Source organism: Hylobates moloch, unplaced genomic scaffold, assembly GCF_009828535.3.
Source record: "Hylobates moloch isolate HMO894 unplaced genomic scaffold, HMol_V3 SCAFFOLD_20, whole genome shotgun sequence".
Lineage (NCBI taxonomy): Eukaryota > Metazoa > Chordata > Mammalia > Primates > Hylobatidae > Hylobates > Hylobates moloch.
In genome coordinates, this window is record NW_026652295.1 from 32096002 (window position 1) to 32104207 (window position 8206).

An 8206-nucleotide genomic window follows, 5' to 3' on the forward strand; every position below is an offset into this window, starting at 1 on the left:
CAAGGCACTCAATAAATGTTTGCTGATTGAATGAAAGAGAGCCAGAATTCTCATTTGATTTCATATTAGAGGAATTGGCCCTCAAACTATTTAAGAGGCAGACTTAAACTTATACACAGGTCCCAAAACTTAAGCCATGTCAAAGGACAACATTACAACAAATTTAGCTTAAAGATCTCAGTTGGCATTATTTTCGATTCTAGAATCAGGCAACACTTCATTCCGTAAAATAGAATAAATGTTCCATGGGCTCAGCAGAAGAGGTTGGCTTTTTTTTTTTTTTTTTTTTTGAGACGGAGTCTTACTCTGTCACCCAGGCCAGAGTGCAGTGGCGTGATCTCAGCTCACTGCAACCTCCATCTCCTGGGTTCATGCGAAGTTCGGGCGATTCTCCTGTCTCAGCCTCCCAAGTAGCTGGGATTATAGGCGCATGCCACCATGTCCAGCTAATTTTTTTTCTTTTTTGGATGCAAAAATAAATATTATTGTCCTCTTCATCCTTCTTTTGGCCTTCCAGCCCACCCTCCCTTCTCCAGGCCAAAAAGCTCAGAATAATCACACACACAGGGTTAGGGTGCCTGAGGGTGTATACTGGGAGTGGAGGTCTTAGAGGCCAGGCCTGGGTTGATCACACTTTTCTGGTGATGCTTTTGGGGGTGGCAAGCTCATAGAGGCGAGGGGACGCCTGGGCCACCAGGGAGGCCTGGGAGATGTAATAGGGGTTGTATCCCTCGTTGAGGACCTTGCGCACTTTGGGCTTGGCCAGGGAGATGATCCGGGGGCTGGCCACCACCTTCTTGGTGACATCCAGCACCTCCCAGCGAGGATCTCGGTCAGGAACGCACTTGTCCGACTGAGCTTTGGGCCTGGCCAAGTGAAGGAGGCGGTTATAGTCTGACACATGTGGCTTGGGTTTTGGCATGGGGTCCCACTCTTCCAACAGGGAGGCTGGGGCCTTCGGCTTTGAAAACTGGAGGATCCGTGAGCTGGGGACTGCCATTTGGGCTGCCCTGGATACCTGGGACACCTGGGTGTAGGTGGGCTGAGTCTGAAAAGAGAGTCAGCCATGTCCAGCTAGTTTTTGTATTTTTAGTAGAGATGGGGTTTCACCATGTTGGCCAGGCTGATCTCGAACTCCTGACCTCAGGTGATCCACCCACCTTGGCCTCCCTAAGTGCTGGGATTACAGGCGTGAGCCACTGCACCTGGCCTGAAGTTGGTTTTATAAACAGAGAAGAGCTGAAGAAAGCAGAAGTAAGGAAGAATGTATTAAGTTACTTTTCAAAGTTTTTTCTTTCTCTTTCTTTCTTTTTTTTTTGAGATGAAGTTTCGCTCCAGGCTTTGTTGCCCAGGCTGGAGTGCAGTGGCACAATCTTGGCTCACTCCAAGCTCCTCCTGCCTCAGCCTCCCGAGTAGCTGGGATTACAGGCATGCGCTACTACGCCCGGCTAATTTTGTATTTTTAGTAGAGACAGGGTTTCTCAATGTTGGTCAGGCTGGTCTCAAACTCCTGACATCAGGTGATCTGCTCAACTTGGCTTTCCAAAGTGCTGGGATTACAGGCGTCAGCCACCGCGCCTGGCCTTCTTTTTCTTTTTCTTAGAGGCAGGGTCTTGCTCTGTTGCCCAGCCTGGTCTCAAACTCTTGACCTCAAGCAATCCTCCCACCTCAGCCTCCCAAAGTGCTGGGATTATAGGTGTGAGCCACCACACCCAGACTTCAAAGTTATTTTTTTCTTGTAAGGTGGGGAAAGGGAAGCAAAACAATTGCAAAACAACTGATTAGTTAACATCGGGTTTCTTCAGGTTCTTTAATCCTTTTTTTTTTGTTTAAGGATTAAAACAGAGAGAACTTCATTATCATGTGGTTAAAGACTTAAACTGATCGGCCAGGCGCGGTGGCTCACGCCTGTAATCCCAGCACTTTGGGAGGCCGAGGCGGGCGGATCACGAGGTCAGGAGATCGAGACCACGGTGAAACCCTGTCTCTACTAAAAATACAAAAAATTAGCTGGGCGTGGTGGCAGGCGCCTGTAGTCCCATCTACTCGGGAGGCTGAGGCAGGAGAATGGCGGGAACCCGGGAGGCGGAGCTTGCAGTGAGCCGAGATCGCACCACAGCACTCCAACCTGGGTGACAGAGCGAAACTCCGTCTCAAATAAATAAATAAATAAATAAATAAACTGATCTTTTTGAGAAATTGGCTGTTATCTCTCTCTCCTTATTTTTCAGAAGGTCGGATAACAACTTAGTTTGGCATGGGTGACTCCATCTTGAGTTTTAGTTCTATCTGTTTTGGCCTAGTGTAGTCCTGTCCCTCCCTTCCTTCCTTCTCTCCCTCTCTCCCTCTCTCCCTCCCTCCCTTCCTTCCTCCCTTCCTCCCTCCCTCGCTCCCTTCCTTCATTTGTCTCATTCTGTCGCCCAGGCTGGAGTGCAGTGGCACAATCACGGCTCATTGCAGCCTTGAACTCCTGGGCTCAAGCCTTCCTCCCCCTCAGTCCTAGCTAGGACTACAGGCATGCGCCACCATGTTTGACTAATGTATTTTTTTTTTTTTGATAGAGAAGGGGGCGTCTCCCCCGTCCGGGAAGAAGTGAGGAGCGCCTCTGCCCGGCCACCCATCGTCTGGGAAGTGAGGAGCGCCTCTGCCCGGCCGCCCCACCTGGGAAGTGAGGAGCGCCTCTGCCCGGCCACCCATCGTCTGGGAAGAAGTGAGGAGCGTCTCTGCCTGGCCGCCCTGTCTGGGAAGTGAGGAGCGCCTCTGCCCGGCCGCCCCGTGTCTGGGAGGTCTACCACGGAGACCAGAAGCAATGTGGGGGCTGGGCGTGGTGGCTCACGCCTGTGGTCCCGGCACTCTGGGGGGCGAGGCGGGTTGATCACTTCGGGCTAGGAGTTCGAGACCAGTCTGGCCAACTTGGCGAAACATGAAAAATACAACAGACAAACCAACCAACCAACTCAGTGACAACAAAACAGGTCTACCCTGGAGTCATACTCTAATTTTTTCTATTTTCCTCCCTTTCTGATCCTTTATCCCACTTTCTTTTTCTTCCTCTTCCTTCTCCCTCTTCTTTATCAAATAGAGGATTGAGTTATTATCACTGATCCATATAAAGTCCCTCTCTCATTTATTTTAACTCCCACCCCCGACTTCTATTCCCCGACTTCCCATGTGCAACCTTCCTAATATGTTTGATACGCATCTTTTTGTTTGTATGTATTTTTAGAAAATGTTTATTGTTTTTGTGTGCAAAAAAAATTAATAAAAAAAAAAAAAAAGAGCCGGGCGCGGTGGCTCACGCTTGTAATCCCAGCACTTTGGGAGGCCGAGGCGGGCGGATCACGAGGTCAGGAGATCGAGACCATGGTGAAACCCCGTCTCTACTAAAAATACAAAAATTAGCCGGGCGCGGTGGCGGGCGCCTGTAGTCCCAGCTACTTGGAGAGGCTGAGGCAGGAGAATGGCGTGAATCCGGGAGGCGGAGCTTGCAGTGAGCCGAGATTGCGCCACTGCACTCTAGCCTGGGCGACAGAGCGAGACTCCGTCTCAAAAAAAAAAAAAAAAAAAAAGATAAGGGGGCGTCTCACTGTGTTGACTAGGCTGATGGCTTTCTATAATTTTTATTTAATAAATGAAATGCTCTTTCCAACTCAACAAGGCCATTAACTGGCCAATGAGTGGATCAGATCCCAAGGGCCATTGGTGTTGAGAAGGGGAGAGACTGACCCACAGGGAATTAGCATTGGATGTTAAGAAATGGGAAAGCACATTGAAACAGAAAGGAGATGAGTCAGAGGAGACATTCCAGGTGAGAAGCAGATCCTGTAAAATGTCCTGTGGGTTGAGAGGAGGGGAGAGGTGGAAGGAGCTTGGGAGAGCCCAGAGTAGTGCCTGGACCATCTGGCTGTAGCAAAGGCAGGAGTCAGAAAAAAGTCTGGAAAGCCACCGAGAAGGCCTTGAGTGCCTCCCTGAATATGTTGAGTTTGTTCAAGGCAATGGTTTACATGTCCCCTCCTCTGAAAATCCTCCCTGGGTACTCCCAGACCAGGCCAACCTGGCACATTTTTTCTGGGGCACCAAATTCCCTGCATCCCACTCAGATTACTGCTTGATGCCTCCTCCTCCATGGCTATGTAAGCTGCCTGAGGGCAGACCCTTCAACACTCCTGTGCTCCCACCAGGGATGGGCAAGGAGGAGGCAAATGTAATGAATATCATGCACCTCATGGATTTTCAGTGGGGATCAAGACGAAGTTGAGAATACACCCCACAGCCTTGGCAGTGGCAATGGGAAGGCAGAGATGGGCAGCTAAGGAGTGACCGTCTACAGGAGCGGCCTCTGACTCAGGGTGGCCATGAGCAGAGGGAGGCACAGTGGCTTCGGAGACTGGTGAGCAGCAAGGAAGAGAAATTCATGTGAGGCAGGGACCTGCCTCCTCCCTGCCCAACCCTGTGTGTGCTCAGCTCTTCCTCCTCTACTCTCTACAAGTTACTTTTCCCACGGGACAGCACCCTTCGGGGTCTCTCCGTCAGGCACCTGGGTTTGAGACAAATTCCACAGCGTGACACAGCCTGGGAATGGGCTTTATTGGGGGAAGAGAAAACAACAAATCATCAAGAAAAGCAGCATGGGTTCCTTGACCCTCCTCTCATCACCCTCCCCACCCTGCGGGGGGTGGGGGTTTGCGGAGAGGGTGGGGAGGGCCCTGAGCCAGAGCAGCCGGGCGCTTTTCCAGTGTGCATTCCAGTGGGAGGGCCTTCCTGCCATCATGCTGCCTTTGTGTAGAGCTGGCATGAAAAAGCAGCTTTGTCAGTGGAGGTACACCAGGCTGCTTGGCACCATGCAGTGTAGATTTGGGGTGCCAGCCCATTACAGGAGCTGTCTGAGAACACTAGCATTTGAACACCCTAGTCCTGTAGACATCGCAGTGCCTCCCACTGGTGGAGGGGGCTGGGGAGAGGGAAAAGCATGCATGGAATACTCAGAAGAATCCCTAGTCTCCTGGTGAACTGAGCTTGGATGTGCCCCCTCTTGCCAGGAAAAGGAAGGGCTATTCCTGGTTAGCCCATTCTGCAGGCCACCCAGAATGAAAGTCCAAGGTCACGTTAAGACACTCATCCGGCCGGGCACGGTGGCTCACGCCTGTAATCTTAGCACTTTGGGAGGCTGAGGGACGGATCAGTTGAGGTCAAAGGTTCAAGACCAGCCAGGCCAACATGATGAAACCCCGTCTCTACTAAAAATACAAAAATTAGCCTGGCGTGTTGGCGTGAGCCTGTAATCCCAGCTGGAGACTGAGGCAGGAGAATCACTTGAACCCAGGAGGCAGAGGTTGCAGTGATACGAGATCGTGCCACTGTACTCCAGCCTGGGCAACAGAGTGAGATTCGATCTCAAAAAAAAAAAACAAAAAAAAAGACACTCACCCATTCTACTAGGCATTACAACCAGGGGGATCCCCCATGCCCTTACTAGGATAGCACTCGGCTTTTAACCTGCCCACAGCCGCTCTCACACATAGCCTGGTAGTAGTGTTATTTAGGTTCCTGCAAATCTGTTTTTTTTTTTTTTTTTAGCAGACATGGTAACCAACATCTAAGTGCCTCTTGCACTCTAATTCACAGCTTCCAAATTTCAGAGACACCAGACATGCTAAATGCATTTTGCCTTTCCTCAGTATGGCCCACCTGAGACTTTAGCAAGAAAATATTCACACTCTTGAGGAAGCCTAACCATCCGCTGGAAATTAATTGGATAAGCTGCCCTCAGTGGGGTCAGAGGTCAGGTTAGAACAGGTCAGGTTAGAACATGAGAAGGTTGGTGAGCCCAGCCCCACAGAGCCAACCATCACAAAAGTCTGTGCCATGAACTTCACAGAGTAGGTTCACCTCAAGGTTCAGTGGAGCCTTCAGTGTGTCCTTAGCCAAAGCTGTTTGGAAAAAATTGTGACATTGGACACCAGGAATGATTCCAAGATTGCAAAGGAAGAGCTGAGATAAATGGAGCTAAGAGATGTATTGATTCATACTTTGATTCCAACAACCAATGCCCACTCACGTTACTCACCAGATGCCACATACACACTTAGCCACATGCACGTTCACACTCTCACATGCATCCATTTGGTGCCTGCCCACGTCCATTGCCAAATCCCATACTCCAGGTAAAGGGAGATTGTATGGTTTCAGTCTCTTCAGCTATGAAGTGGCTTTTCCTAGAAAAGTCCAGATTTTGCCTGTTAGTCCATCACTTGATCTTGGTAATGGGGGCGGGGTGCCCCTTCACTGGACCACTCAGACAATATGCCAGGGATCTGCTTCAGTAGGCCAGATCATTACTTTCTGTTCTCTCTCTTTTTTTTTTGAGACAGAGTTTCGCTCTTGTTGCCCAGGCTAGAGTGCAATGGCACGATCTCAGCTCACTGCAACCTCTGCCTCCTGAGTTCAAGCGATTCTCCTGCCTCAGCCTCCACAGTAGCTGGAATTAGAGGCATGCACCACCATGCCCGGCTAATTTTTTGTATTTTTAGTAGAGGTGGGGTTTCTCCGTGTTGGTCAGGCTGATCTCGAACTGCTGACCTCAGGTGATCCGCCCGCCTCGGCCTCCCAAAGTGCTGGGATTACAGGCGTGAGCCACCAGGCCCGGCCTGTTGTATTATTATCTAGTGAACTGAATCCCCTCTCCTCTCACATCTTACTTTTATATCCCAGGAGTCCAGTGTTCACCTTTAACATGTACAGCAACTGCTCAACACACCCCAGGAGAAGCTGGGTTTTGCTGATTCTGGTTCCTGACCTTTGGGCATCTCCAGCAACCTTCGATAACTCCCTTCTCTCTCTCTCTCTACACACACACACACACACACACGCACGCATGCACACATATACACACACACACACACACACAAAATCATGATTATCCTTATCTGTTCAGCTCAGATAGAATTAAATCCACATTTGGGCCGGGCACGGTGGCTCAACGCCTGTAATCCTAGAATTTTGGGAGGCCAAAGCGGGAGTATCATGAGGTCAGGAGTTTGAGACAAGCCTGGCCAGAATGGTGAAATGCCATCTCTACTAAAAATACAAAAAAAAAAAAAAAAAATTAGCCGGGCATGGTGGCGCGTGCCTGTAGTCTCAGCTACTTGGGAGGCTAAGGCAGGAGAATCGCTTGAACCCGGGAGGCGGAGGTTGTAGTGAGCCGAGATTGCGCCACTGCACTCCATCCAGCCTAGGCGACAGAGCGAGACTCTGTCTCAAAAAAAAAAAAAAAAAGGAATTAAATCCACAATTTTACAAGCATCTTACAAAATGGGGCCTCTACATCAGAAGTGCATACAACTGGAGCAGGAGGGGCACATTTTTGTCACAAGTGAAAAAAACAAAACAAAAACAAAAAAACAAAACTAGTGGATATGGCGGTTTAAGTTTAATGAATACATGTAAATTTATTTTAATGCATTCAGGTGACTATGTCATAATAACCTGTTCAATATACTGAGTGATTTTAGGCTAAGGAAGGATTTTTTCAAATGAAAGGGTTTGGATGGACACTCGGTGACTCTCTCAAATATACTCTTCAGAGGAGGTAAAAACAAATACGTGAAGGTAAAACGGTAGTGTGGGGGAGGGGAGAATGTGAAGCTGTTTTGTGCAAGGAAGGGCGGGTATTCATCCTGAAACTGCAGAACTAAGCAGGTGACAGCTGCACACCGCTCCTTTCCCTGGCCGGGCTGCCCCAGCTCAGTGACATCACAGACTGTGACGAACCCAGACGTATTTGGTGGAAACCAAGCCACAATCTCAGAAGCAGCGCACAATTTGAGTAGAAATGAGTTTTTTTGGTTTCTCTTCCCTAATACCCGCAGAGCCCCTACTCCCGTTATCCTCGCAGCCCCTGGCCGACTGTGTCCGACCTAACTTCTCACCACCTGGTTTCAGAACATCCTGGCAGCGGAATAGAGGGCGTTGGGGGGCGGTGCAGGCCAAAACTTTTTGGGCTGCCTCACCCATGCCTTTCCGGTTAGCGTTGCAACTCCTTAGACGAGTAGGCTAACCACAGCCCACCCGCCTTTCTTCCAGAGATGCAACGATCTGTTAGCCGGTCAATGCCGCATGCTGTTCAAAGCCCAGCGGCTGGAGCGGGTGCGCCCCGAAGGCCCCGCCCAAGGAAGGGCACGCTTGCGTGCTCGCGGCGGCGGCCATC